Below are 13,187 nucleotides of genomic sequence, written 5' to 3'. Positions count from 1 at the left end.
CCTGTTTCAGTACCTTTAAATAGGCTTTTTCAAGTTTGCCAACTTATGTCTCCAAAGTATACCTTCCCCTCCGGTCTGAATGTCCTGGGGTCTCATCTTCCCCAGTGGAATGTCAGTAAGCTGCTAGGCAATTCCTAAAGGTGGCTTTAGATTGTACTCATTAAAGTGTTGTGACATTGATGAATGCAGGGATTGGGGTGTAGTGGTCCCCAGGTCTGAGCAATTAGCACTCTCCTCCTTCCAGAATGTAGTCACATAGATAGCAAGGCCATGTTTAAAAACTTTAAGTTGGTCATTTTTTTCCTTCACAGTGGTTTCTTCAGGAAAGTAGAATTGAGTTTCAAAAATGTAAGGGGACATTTTTTGTTTTATATTTTTTACCTTCTGTAATGAATATTTTATCTTGTATGTGAGTTTTAATTTCTTTTTACAGTTATTGGGGTATGTGGTATATGCGTGTGTGTTCGTTTTTAAAAATAATACACTAACCTAGAATAATCCTAGGGAGAATGAGTAAGATACATACCAAGAACTAGATGGAACAAAAATTGACAGTCTTTCTGGGAAGTCATTTGAAACAGAAGTCATAAATATCCATAGCCTTTGACCTACCAATTTCCATTGAAGAAACCCATCTTAAAGTCGTAGTTTGAAATGTGGGCAAAGATTCATCCACAAAAGTTCACTGACACATTATAAAGCAAATACTATAATAGAAATAATCTGATATTCAAACTTAGAGGAATAGTTAATTTATTATAGATTCAGGCATTTAGATAGGAAACTGCACATTTTTAAATATTATCTTGAGCCATTTTTAATTAATTAGGAAATGCTTAATGTAAGAAATGAGATAAATATAAACTATTTTATGGGCAAAAGAACTAAAGCTGATGAATCATTTCCAGTTTCTGATTGTGTTCCAATTTCTAATACTTTGTTTCCTCTTTGGAGTCTGTTATTTGGCACTTTTCCTAATTTAGTTTTGAGGAATTTCCTATCAGAAAACAATGCCTCTCTGGTCATGGGCAAAATGATCTCTCGTTTATTGATTTCTAGTGTTGACCCTTTATATCCCTAGTTCACTGGTGCAGAAAACAAAAATTGCAAATGACCCTTAATAAATGCCTTGAGAAGAAATTACCACCACCATCCTCAAGAAACCATTTTGGAAATCTTCCAATGTGCACATGTAGAATCTTCAAAGATCATTATTAATTTAACAGAATTCTTACATGTTGTACCCCCTACAGAAACTCCTTCAGGAAAGCCTAGAGGATTAGCTATCATTCAGAACATGAAAATTACTTTGTTATAAGGAAGTAGTCAGTCCCATGTTATTCATCAAAGCAATGTTTTATTTAGAAAATCCAGAAAGAAATATATTCTGTTCTGGCAGAAACTGAGGTGAAAGTATGATATTTTTGGTGGATGAAATGCTGAAAGTTCAATTTGAAACTGAAAATTGTTTCATCTTAACAATCACGAGCCATTAACAACAGCACCGTATGAAAAGGGCAAACGTGGATACAGGCTTCAGGAACCTGGAATGTGTCCTACTCTATGTGATGAAAAACCTAGAGTGACAGCATTAACCCCCAAGCACACACACACCTTCCATTGCCTTTCATAGTAAAGCAGCTTTTAATTTACTTAATTTTGTTATTGTAATAATCCTCATTTAGGCTGTTTCCAACCTATAAAAGAATTGTATATTCTCCCCAAAGCATTTTTATTGAGTTATTTGCAACAAACTACATATTCTATAAAAACAATATTATTAATTGGGACTGGCTTTCCCTCTCCCCACCGCTGTCTGCCCCACAAAAGACTATTTGACTCATACTGTATCTGAAAAAATGTTTGCAGTGAAAGAGATACAATTATGGAAAATAATACTGTTGCATAAAAGACACATTATTTCAACTTCAATTGTGGGCAATTCAGGGAAACTAAACATTTATTTATTTAACTGTCTTTTGGGGAAATTATATTATAAAATCTAATGAGGAACACTGGAAATATATCTCCTGTTCTTCCCACCAAGCAAGCTCACACCACAGTTCTGAACACTTCCTCTTTAGTGCTTCAGATTTTCTCTGCTTTCCGCTGCCTCTGCGAGAGTTTCTACACCTGGCAATGAGCAGGAACTCACACACAAGAGACTTTTGAACTCAAGAGCCTTTCTGAATGGTAATCCTCTATTTGTTTCAAAATATAAATAAGCCAAACGCTTAACTATACATTTTTGATTTTGTGTTCCAGTGCCATGATTACGGTTTTTGTTTTGTTTTGTTTTTTAAGGATCCTAATGTCCTGAAAGGTTTAACATTCTTCCATTCAAACATCAACCATGCAAAAATCTGACTGAGAAATTCATTCAATATGCAGATGTTGTATAGAAGCAGAGTTAAGCAGGAATGTTGTAATGTTAAAGTACAATTTTCAAAAACTTCAACACAAGACTGCCACAGAAATTGAGAATGAACACATTCTAAGATTTTATTCAGCCCATTAATTAATGAGAGAATTAGTAAGATGATAAAGCTGGTCCAAAGGAAGTTTGGAGAAACAGAGATATTAAAGTCAGTCAAAGGAATGCTGAAATTTACCAGCTGATACAAATTAGTTAATATCCCATAGTGCATTAACCTCAGGGGGTGTGTTTTTTTACTGGAAGGAAATCTATGAGTTAATGAATAACCTCAGTGTCTGGTCTCTAATCAAATAGTAAAATAGCAAAGTCAAACAGGAGAATTCTCAGACATAGATAATTAATTATTAGGCAAACATGTTAAACAATGTCACTGTTGCCTTCGTCTTACTTTATTTCAGGTTTTGGATGATTTTTCTTCATAGTAATGCTTTTTTTTTTTTAGTACACGGGCCTCTCACTGTTGTGGTCTCTCCCGTTGCGGAGCACAGGCTCCGGACGCGCAGGCTCAGCGGCCATGGCTCACGGGCCTAGCCGCTCCGCGGCACGTGAAATCTTCCCAGACCCGGGCACGAACCCGTGTCCCCTGCATCGGCAGGCGGACTCTCAACCACTGCGCCACCAGGGAAGCCCCATAGTAATGCTTTTTAAAGTGTTTAGAAGAGACTGTACCAAGAGAAATCATAAGGTATTGTTTACCTTGGTGAAATATTCTGACCCTTAGCTCTGTAAGTTCAAAAGCTGATTTTTTTTTCCACCCAGTGTGCCTATACACTAACTCAGCTCGCAGGAAACAAGTCTACAAATCAGACAAAAGCAATTTGTTTTCATTAAAAATATATGAATAGATCAGATTCTTATATTCTATGGCTGGTACATTCTTTCCCCCAAGGAAAGCAGTAAATTGGGTCCACTTACCATCTCAATGTTGCTTGATGATCTCTAGTGAAACTAGCTAGGAAAATCTAGCTGCAATGCCGTGGAAATGTCCCCACCCTCCTCATTTACCCAAATGAAGGGCAGAAAAAGATCTCCTTTCTCCAAGAGCAGGAAAAATGAGTATGGCCACAAAAAGTTTAGGTTCTTGCTTGGGATTTGGGAAGAGGGTGGAGAGGAATGGTGAGTACTTTCACTCCTTGCCAGTGGGTAGGCTTTACGAAAGAAAGCTCTGCTATGGACAATATTGGGAAATTCCATAGATTCCAAGGTAGTTTCCAAAACTAAGCTTCTGCCTCCTAGTGGCTCAGAGTCTGCTCTCAACCTAGACAGTGAAATGAGCCAAGGGCATAGTCCCAAATCCTGTTATTAGTGTCTGCAGTCTCCCTAGGAGCCTCCCCATACACACCCACATGTCCACACACCTCACTCATCTTCCTTTATTGCCCATCTCCTTCATTTCTCATCACCCATGCCCTTCTCTGCTCTGAGAACTTTCCCTTATTTTGGTGGAGTGGGATGGGAGGAGAGAGGCAGAAACGGTGAAGGAGGCTACCCTGAAACTTATTGTACTCGGAGTATATTCCAAGACCGGAACCCTCTGTTGGGTAACCTTCCTTCCTGTGCTCCTCTGGCTTCACTTAGCTACTGTTAGTGACTATGAAATCATTCAATAGGTAAATTGCTTTTGCAGCTCAACGATTAATGGCATCAGGACATCTCCAAAACGCCTGCCTTTGAACATGGATAGCTAAAGGGAGATTTTGATCCAGGACACTTCCTCCCCCAAACTGAATGTACATGGGAGATGCCCGACTGGATCTCTTTGACCTTTTCTAGGTTCCATCATATCTAATGCCTCCTCTGACTGACTCAGTCTTCCTTGGTCTGTAATTTTATCCAAGGTTATAACATATTTACTTTCTTGCTCTTCCTGCTTCTGGTGTGAGAAAGTTTCTGACTCTAAAGTGCTTTTGTAAGATGATATATTCCATTGCATACTCTTAGGTTGGCATGTGTAAATTTTTTTATGTTAAGTTTAAATAATTGCGAAAGATGTAATTCTACCATACTGTATATTTTACAAGTCTGTACATATTTTTTGACAAAACTCTGCACATTTAGCTCACTCAAGTCTCATTCCATTTATGGAGGGAATCTACTACACAACCTAATTAATAAAGCCAGTCCTTATTGACAAACCATTTCAACCAATCAGATTCACTCTCCATCAGTTTTCAATCAAAATAAATCTAATAATATGCATCATGAAAACCATCTCATTTATGAATTTTAACTCTAAAATAGACATATCAGATATCCACATAGATGGGTAGATAGACAAATGGATGGATGTGAAAGAAAGAAAGGAAGGAAGGAAGGAAAGGAGAGAGAGAAATGATAGAGCACTGAGACTTGTTTTGAGTTTGTTACCTAAATAAAATAAGATGGAATCACTTAGAATATTTCTCACTGAATCTGTCCTTGTTCACGAAGAAATTCTCCCTTGCCAGCTATGAATTCTTTATTTGGTTCCTTTGGAACGCTGGAGACAACCTAGCCTAGGAAGTCACATTCTGTCATTTTCACAGCATCCTATTGGTTGTACCCTATTCATTGTGCAAGGAGATCACATATGGGCATAAATAGCATCTTCAAGGCTGACTGCCACACATACATGATGGTTGTTCAATAAATATGGTTTGAATTAAAGAACTGTGTTCTACTTTTATCATTTAAAACTTAGAGAGCCATCCTTTTTCTAAATGGGGGAAAATCTCTCACCCTCCCACTCCTACCTGGGACAGCCTACAAGGTGAATCTTATTTCAGTTTTCAAATAGAGTGTGAAAAACAGCAACCCAGAAATGATACCGTGATGATATTTTTGCCCACTTTGAATACTTATATAGGACACTGGAAAATATTTTAAATTAGTGACATTTCAGGAAACCTAGGTACTGTGGTTGCTGTACATATCAGATAACCCTACTGATCAGAATACTCAGTTCCTGCCACCTGCATAGAGCTTCCTAGTTTACAAAGAGTTTTCACATGTATCTCATTTGAACTAATAAAGTCTCTGAGAAGGAGACAGGATGGATTTTATTCCAACTTTACAGATGAGGATACTTGACCAGGTCCAATTTTAATAAGAGGCAGAGCCAAGAGGAAAATTTTGTTTTCTGATTCCTAGTCCAGTAGGGGTGTGAACGATCAGAGGAGACTTTAAGGAGGAATTTGCATAGGATAGGCTGGGTTGTGTGGCAGAAAAGACAGCCCTAACATCTCAATGGCTCGAAACAACAGAGATCTGTTTCCTGCTCATATAAGTCCAATTAAGGTGGATTGACTTTCCAAGGCAACTGCCCTCCATACAGCAATTTAGCGCTCCAGCCTCTTACAGCTGCCCCGTGGTTGTCACGTGGGGAAGTGGGTCTTTCAATGAAAATCAAATGCTTTGGTCTTAAAATGACACACCTCCCTTGCCCTGAACAGCCTGTGGGTCAGAACTAGTCATATGGCACTGTCTGACTGCGAGGGGACAGTGTAAGTCTCCTGTGTGCCCAGGGCATGGGTGAGCGCCAACACTCTCTACCAGTATAAACAGGGAAGAATAAATAGGATCTGTAGAAGTAGGAGGAAGCCCCTCAAGGACACGTGTGAAAATCGTGAAATACACGCACAACACCTAATCTTTCTGAAAGCCCAGTGCTGGGTTCTCTCACGTACATTTTTATTAGTTGATGCTGACAACAGCCTGGAAGGTAAATATTATCCCCTAGTTTATGGTTTAGGAAACTGAAGTTCGTAGAAGTTACAAAACTTGCCCCAGAGCACATATTAATACGTGGAGGAAAGTCTACCTCCCTTGTTCTTCTTTTTCTCCATCTCTCAGTTTTATATCATGATCTCTTCACCATCACATAGGGGATTTATTTTTACAGGGCCCTGGGAATCAGTGGGGAGGGATGCACAAGAGCTGGCGATTCTACTGGCAATGTTTTATTTATTGAGCTGGGTGGTGAGCACACAGATGTGTGTATAATTCTTTTTATGTCTTAACTATTTCAAAATACTTTTTAAAAAGAGGGGTGGCAGAGTGAGTTTGAAAACTTGTGACAGTTTCTTATCTTAAAAACATAAGTATTTTTTATGAATATCAGCAGCCAGAAAGCAGGAAATACAGTATTGTTAACATTTATTGAGCACATACTATGTCCTAGTTTTAAATAATTTATTAACATGTACTAACTTATGTTTCCCTTCCAACAATGCTACCAATGAGGTAGGTACTATCATTATCCTTATTTTAATGAGATGAAAAAATTGAAGTCAGATTAAGTAAATTATTTAAAGTCAAATAATTTATAAAGGGGAAAAACTAGATTGGAATGAAGCACTCTGGTTTCAGGACATGTACATATGAAACCCAACACCCTGTAATACCTCCCCCAAGAGGTGAAGGATGAGTCAGATTTGCAGAGGTGAGCCAAAATCTTTCACGCATCTTCTTGTTACATTCCTTAGAGGTTTGCATGCAGTTAAACAGGGAATTAAAAATAGCTTTCTTGTGACGTTGACCGAAAAAGAGATGATGTGTTTGGCAGCAGTTTCAAAGAAATATTTAAATATATGGGTTTGACTCCCTTGGACTGGTTGAAGGGGAAGGACCAGGTGATAACAGAGGGCTCTACATATCAAGTAAACTTCCTTGGCAAGGAGGGTGGAGTTAGGAAAGGAGTGAAGGCTTTTCGAAGGTCAAGTAATCTCGCCGAGTTGGGGTTTTTCTCCTGCTTGGATTGGGAAACTATAAAAACACAGTTTGGGATTACTGCTGTTGCTGCTGCTCACTAGATCACAGTTACTCCGAGACAGATCTCACTTCAGGATTGTAGGGTAAGGAATTCCCTGGTGGGATTCGCACCCAAGCGAGGCGGAAGCGCAGCGGGAGAGCTCTAGATTGACGGCTGGACTTGCCCTCGCCGGCGCCGCAGCGCGCGCCTGTGGAGGACCGCCGCCAGGGGGCGCCCACGCCCGGCTGGGCCGCTCTGTCTCCTCCCCTGCCCGCTCCCCGCCCCTCGCTCGCCCGGGCGAGCGGAGAAGGCGGAAGTAGGGGCGTCCGCGGATGGGGCTCGGGCTTCCGGGGGATTCAGTAACGGCGGCCTTCGGGTCAAGAGACTGGCGTCCTGGCACCCTCGGCTTGGAGTGCGGTGCCTTTCTCTCCTGGCACCTTGGCTGAGTGGAGTCCTGCGGCCGGGCGTAGTCGGCGGCCCAGCGGACCTGAGTGGTGAGTCTCCTTCTGACGGCTCCCGGCGGTGGCGGCCTCTCTCCCCACGGGCTGGGATGCCTCCTCCTCTCCTGTTTCTCACTTGGGGACGCCGCCCCTGGCCCCTAGCTTCCCACGGGTTGGGGACGCCGCCTCCTCTCCCCTGGGTTCCCACAGGTTGGAGACGCCGACCCCTGTCCGCTCACCTCTGCTCCGCCGGCCGGTGGGGACCACCTCCCCGGCTCACTCCATCCCCCAGCTGGAATCTCGCGCCCACTTTCTTGGCCCGACTTCCCCCACCCCGCGCATTCCCCTTCTCAGAAAAGGAAATCGCCTCCTGTATTTTCCCATTGCTCGGATGGTACCGGCTTAAAAAAATCCCTTTTAGGTTCTCAGCGACTCCCTCTGTCACTGTCATGGGAGAGCTATTTTTGGGTTCCCTGTTGAACTCGGTAGATGTCCCAGGCAGCAAGTTTTTTTTTTTTTTTAAAGAAAAGGTTCAGCTGACACGAATGTTTCCTCCCCCGCCCTTGCACGCGGCAGTTCTAGCGATTGTTCCAGACGCTGGGTTGATAAAGCTGTTCCTAGTATTTGGCTTCAGGGGAACTCCAGCTGAGTTAGGACTGTCTTGAATGTGAACAGAAAGCACCTACAAATTTTAGGAGCTTCATACAACGTATAGTATTTGCGTGTTTTCTCTGGTTTCTCGGGAGTGTAGATCACTAAATGTCTTGCTACACAGACATAGAAACAAGAAAAACTTGAAATTCTGAGTGTTGGCCTTGTGAACCTGGCCACTGGTATTTTATCCATTCCCTTGTGATTACTCGGGAAGGGAGAAGGGGCTTTTCTGATGTTGATATGGGAGTGGGGTGAGGACGCTGTGGCTTTTTTTGTGACTCAAGGAAGGAATGTGTCTCAGGCCCTTGTTGCCCATGTGATGATCAGAGTTTCAACCTGCACCCACTATATACATCACAGTATTTAAGAATTGTAACTTGAAGTCTTTTCTGTGACAAATTTGGATACGTGATGCTGATAAATTTTTGGCCACTTAGATTTTGAAAGAAGTTCAAATCTTTGCCTCCTGGAGGAGAACAAATCATGCCTAGGAAAGGGAATGTCCCCTCAAATTTGTGTTCAAAAATAAGGCATAGCAGTTGACTCTTTTGCAGCACCTTCGTCATTGCAGCCCTTTTGCAGGTCTTTGCAATTTTAAGAATAGATCTTAAGGATTTGGTAAATAGTTCTTGTTTCTAAAGCTAGTAGCAAATTAAAGGTAATTTCTCAGTGTTTTGTATTATGTGGTTTTACTTTAAAACTTAAAATTGACCAGTTCAAGACATAACTTACTGATTTTTTAGCTTGGTACGTTTCTCTCATTAGCATCTGTTGATCTTAAAGGAACAAAGTTTTGTGTATCGCTCTATTCCCCCTCCCACAAGATATTTAACAGTATACTCTTTGGAGCATAATATATAACCCCATACTAATAGGTGAATTTAAGCCATGATTTCTTATAAGGCTATTTTTGATATTCATTTTGCAGTCAAAATAAGTTGGCAGTGGTTACATCCCACAATATTTAATTAACTCAGTGCTTACTGTACTAGATTCACAATTACAAAGAGGGAATTACAGTCATGAAGCTCTTAACATACTAAGGAACCATTTAACCTTTGTGCTGTCTCTTCCATTAATTCATATAGAAAGCCACATGAATTCTGAATGTTAGAATAGAAAAGAGGCCAAAGAAATCTTTGAAGGTAAGAATATCTGTTTACTCTTATTTATTTTAGCTTATGTAAAGCCAAGCGTACCTCTGTAGCGTCTCATGAAGTGGATACCTAAGGCACCATATGAGGTTAAAAAAAAAATACTAATAAAGCATAGTATTTTCTACACGGTTGCCAGATCATCATCTTCTTCTTTTCTTTCCCAATTATTTATTTATTTATTTTTGGCTGCGTTGGGTCTTTCGTTGCTGCACGTGGACTTTCTCTAGTTGCAGCCAGTGGGGGCTACTCTTCATTGCATTAAACGGGCTTCTCATTGCGGTGGCTTCTCTTGTTGCTGAGCACAGGCTCTAGGTGCGCAGGCTTCAGTAATTGTGGCTCGCGGGCTAAATAGTTGTGGCTTGTGGGCTCCAGAGCGCAGGCTCAGTAGTTGTGGCCCATGGGCTTAGTTGCTCCGCAGCATGTGGGATCTTCCCCGACCAGCACTCGAACCTGTGTCCCCTGCATTGGCAGGTGGATTCTCAGCCACTGTGCCACCAGGGAACCCCCCCAGATCATCTTCTATAGCTGACTCTAAGCACTTTTTGGGTTTTTTTTCTTGGTGTTAATTAAAATAGTTACTCACTGTAGTTAAGAAAATGATTTTCAATTAAGTCATCACAGTCCCTAAAAGTAAAAGGAAAAAACGTTTTAACTTGCCAAAAAGAAAGAGTAAACCTAAAAATACTGAATGGCACTCAGAATACTGCTTTAGCTTAATTTTCCCTTTGTAGTATAGTTACATGGGACTACATGCTGTAGACAGAGTGACTACCTAAAAAAGTTTGAAAGATGAAAAGCTTCTGTATTACTTAAAGCATGAAAAATAATGGCATCTATATTTTTAAGAGTGCTCACTTTCATGTCTTGACACTGCATTCCTGCAGTGGAATTCCTTTTAAGGAATTGTGACTGATTGGACAGATTTTCTTAGTAACACATTTGCTATAAAAGGTCTCTAATAAATCTAAAGACCTTCAAGTCTTTTGGACTGGATAGCAAGAGGGCAGTTTATCGACTATCCAATAAACTGAATTTTAACTGGACATTTGGGCAGAAAAGGTAGACCTAGCTCAGGGACTTTTGCTTTTGTCTCCTGGCTAGCATTTTGATATATGCTGTACAACCAAACGAATATTAATTTCTCAAAAGTGATTTTACTTTAAAAAAATAAAATGGTTAAAGTTTCAAAAGGTAACTATACCTGGAATTATCAAAGGTATATAAAATGTGTTCTCATACTTACTCTGCTTTTGGGAGTGGGAATTATAAAGCCTTTGATATTGGATATCAAAACATATCATATTGGATAACCAGCATCTATCAGAAACTATAAAAAGTTATATACTTTTTGACCTAATAATTCTACTTCTAAGAAATTTAACTAAGGTAGTAATTGAACACAAAAATGTATATGGGAAGAAAAATAACAAAGGATATAAACCCTAGTATAGCATTACAGTGTTATCTATCAACAGATTCGGAGGGTATAACAGGGGCCTTATAACCCCATCCTGGAGCACAGGCGTAATAACTAGTTCTGCTCTTTGCCATTATCTTGCCATCCCTTCCTCCTTATCAACTTGTACTGAGTCTTCCACGGGATTCTGCATTAGTTATAACAAGGCTTTGCAAACTGTTTTTAACTTTTCAAAAATATTATCGAAACTAAAAAAGTAGAACAAAACGCGAGTTTTTCTTTACTGATTTTTTGGAATTCTGTCAACCCAACCTGATAACACTGGACAGCTCATGTTTAGCAGAAGCTGTGGTCAGCATCTTAGTCTAGTGTAATAAAAATAAATGGAAAGAAATTTTAAATTCAGCTTTATAGACAAAGTTATCAAAACATAGACAAACATAGGATAGTACAAATTGCACAGGCTCTGGGTGAAGTAGTCTTGGGTTCTGATTCTAACTCTGTTTCTTATTAGTTGGGTAATCCTTGGCAAGTTACTTAGCCTTTTAAAGCTTCAGAGTTTCCACTTTGATAACGGGGGGGGGGGCAATAAAATTGTTAAATAAAATAACTCTATAGAGGTACACATAATAACAACTCATTTTTACTTCCAGGCACAGTTCTAAGTGCTTTGCACATATTAACACATTTAATCCTCTCGGTAATTCTGAGGTGGATTCTTTTGTTACCCCCATTTACAGATGAGGAAACTGAAGCACAGAAAGGCTATATAGTTTGCCCAGGTCATACACCAAATGATGGAGACAAGAGTTAAACCCAGATCATCCGATTCCAGCATCTAAGCTCTTCACCACTTCATGATATTGCCTCTCCAGCCAGAACAGTGCTTCATCCTTTGTAGGTGGTCATCAAATGCTACTCAAAATCTTTTTGAGAAGAAGAAAAAGGTATCTATAGTGGTAAAAAATAGAGGATTACTGTCTTAACCCACTATTAGACATGGTGGCAGCCAGGATTTTTATATAAAAATGAGACAGGCGGGGGATACATTGTCTGCCATATTGGCTGGAGGCTTACATTCTGTTTTCTAGAACTCTGGTTGACGCTTGAACAACATAGGTTTGAACTGCTTGAGTCAACTTATACATGGATTTTTTCCAATAAATACTACAGCACTACATTATCAGAGGTTGGTTGAATCAGTGGATATAGAACCACAGACACAGAGGGCAAACTGTAACGTTATATGTGGATTTTTGACTGTGTGGGTGTCGGCACCCCAACCCCTGTGTTCAAGGGTCAACTGTATATCTGGTACATAGTGGGAATTTTCTATACGTGTAATTACCTATAAGAGAGACCTGGTTAATTAGGCTGTGAACTGCTTTTAGACCTTAGCTTCTCACTTGTAAGTTCTGGTAATGGTTTAGAATTTGAAAGCATCCCACCTACCATAAAGCAATAGTTTTCCATAGGCAAACAAAACCTCACTTGTTTTTCCAGTCATTAGTAATGAAACATAGTCACTTGACATGACTGAAGGCACGAGGACATACAGATATACTTTTTCAATTCAGTTCTTTCTGTGTAATAGAAATTGCCACACTGAACATTTGGAGGTATAGTTGACCCCTTGAACAACACAGGTTTGAACTACACAGGTCCACTTAAATGCAAATTTTTTTTCAGTAAAGGATCTGTGGTTATTGACTCCAAGGATGTGGAACTTTGGGAACAGAGGGCCAACTCGGATTCTCTACTGCGTGGGTGTCAGCCTCCCTAACACCTGCCTTGTTCAGGGCTCAACTGTAGTCAGTAGAGTTTTAGATCTAGAAGAAGAAACTGAGATCCAAATGGTTAGTTGCCCAAAATCACATAACTGATAGTTTCTCATGATCATCTGATCCTTCGTGCATTGTTCGTCCGCACGCTGCCTGCTGGTCGAGCTGTTCTCTTCAGCTCTGGATACTTGAAGGGAGCTCAGCAGCGTAATTAAGTTCTTCAGCAGCTGCCTGATGAACACCTGTTAGGTGAACGCTCGTGCCGAGTGCTGAGGACGTGAACATCCTTGAAACTGCAGTCATAGAAAACAGACATTTCAACAGATAATTATGCTAATTATTACAGCTGAGGTATGTTTCTTCTTTTAACCTTATATTCCATCCATCCTACTAGATCATGAACTCCTTAACTTGTAAAATAGTAGTCATGAAGCAAAGCTGAAAAAACTTGGAAAGTTTTCTGTAAATAATATTAACAGAGCTAATGTTTATCAACTAAAAGGTGGCTTGCATAGATAGCTATGATACGTGTGTGTGTGTGTGTGTGTGTGTGTGTGTGTGTGTGTGTGTGT

General features: G+C 40.2%; 1 protein-coding gene across 6 annotated transcripts in view; it reads left to right on the top strand.

Annotated features, from left to right (window-relative positions):
* Window positions 1–7,468: 7,468 nt before the first annotated feature.
* Window positions 7,469–13,187, top strand: part of TRAF6 (TNF receptor associated factor 6) — a 24,614-nt gene continuing 18,895 nt past the window's right edge. Inside the window, exons 1-3 of one of the 6 annotated variants that reach the window (XM_029207999.1) lie at window positions 7,511–7,660; window positions 9,349–9,405; window positions 11,575–13,145. The gene's annotated coding sequence lies outside the window, so the exon portion shown is untranslated. Of the gene's footprint in view, window positions 13,146–13,187 lie in introns of all 6 variants that reach the window. The other 5 variants (XM_029208000.1, XM_029208003.1, XM_029208002.1 and 2 more) reach the window with 5 other exon arrangements.

The sequence above is a fragment of the Monodon monoceros genome, unplaced genomic scaffold (assembly GCF_005190385.1).
Source record: "Monodon monoceros isolate NGI ecotype Baffin Bay Population unplaced genomic scaffold, NGI_Narwhal_1 Super_Scaffold_7, whole genome shotgun sequence".
Classification (NCBI taxonomy): domain Eukaryota; kingdom Metazoa; phylum Chordata; class Mammalia; order Artiodactyla; family Monodontidae; genus Monodon; species Monodon monoceros.
This window is presented reverse-complemented; position numbering and strand designations above follow the sequence as displayed.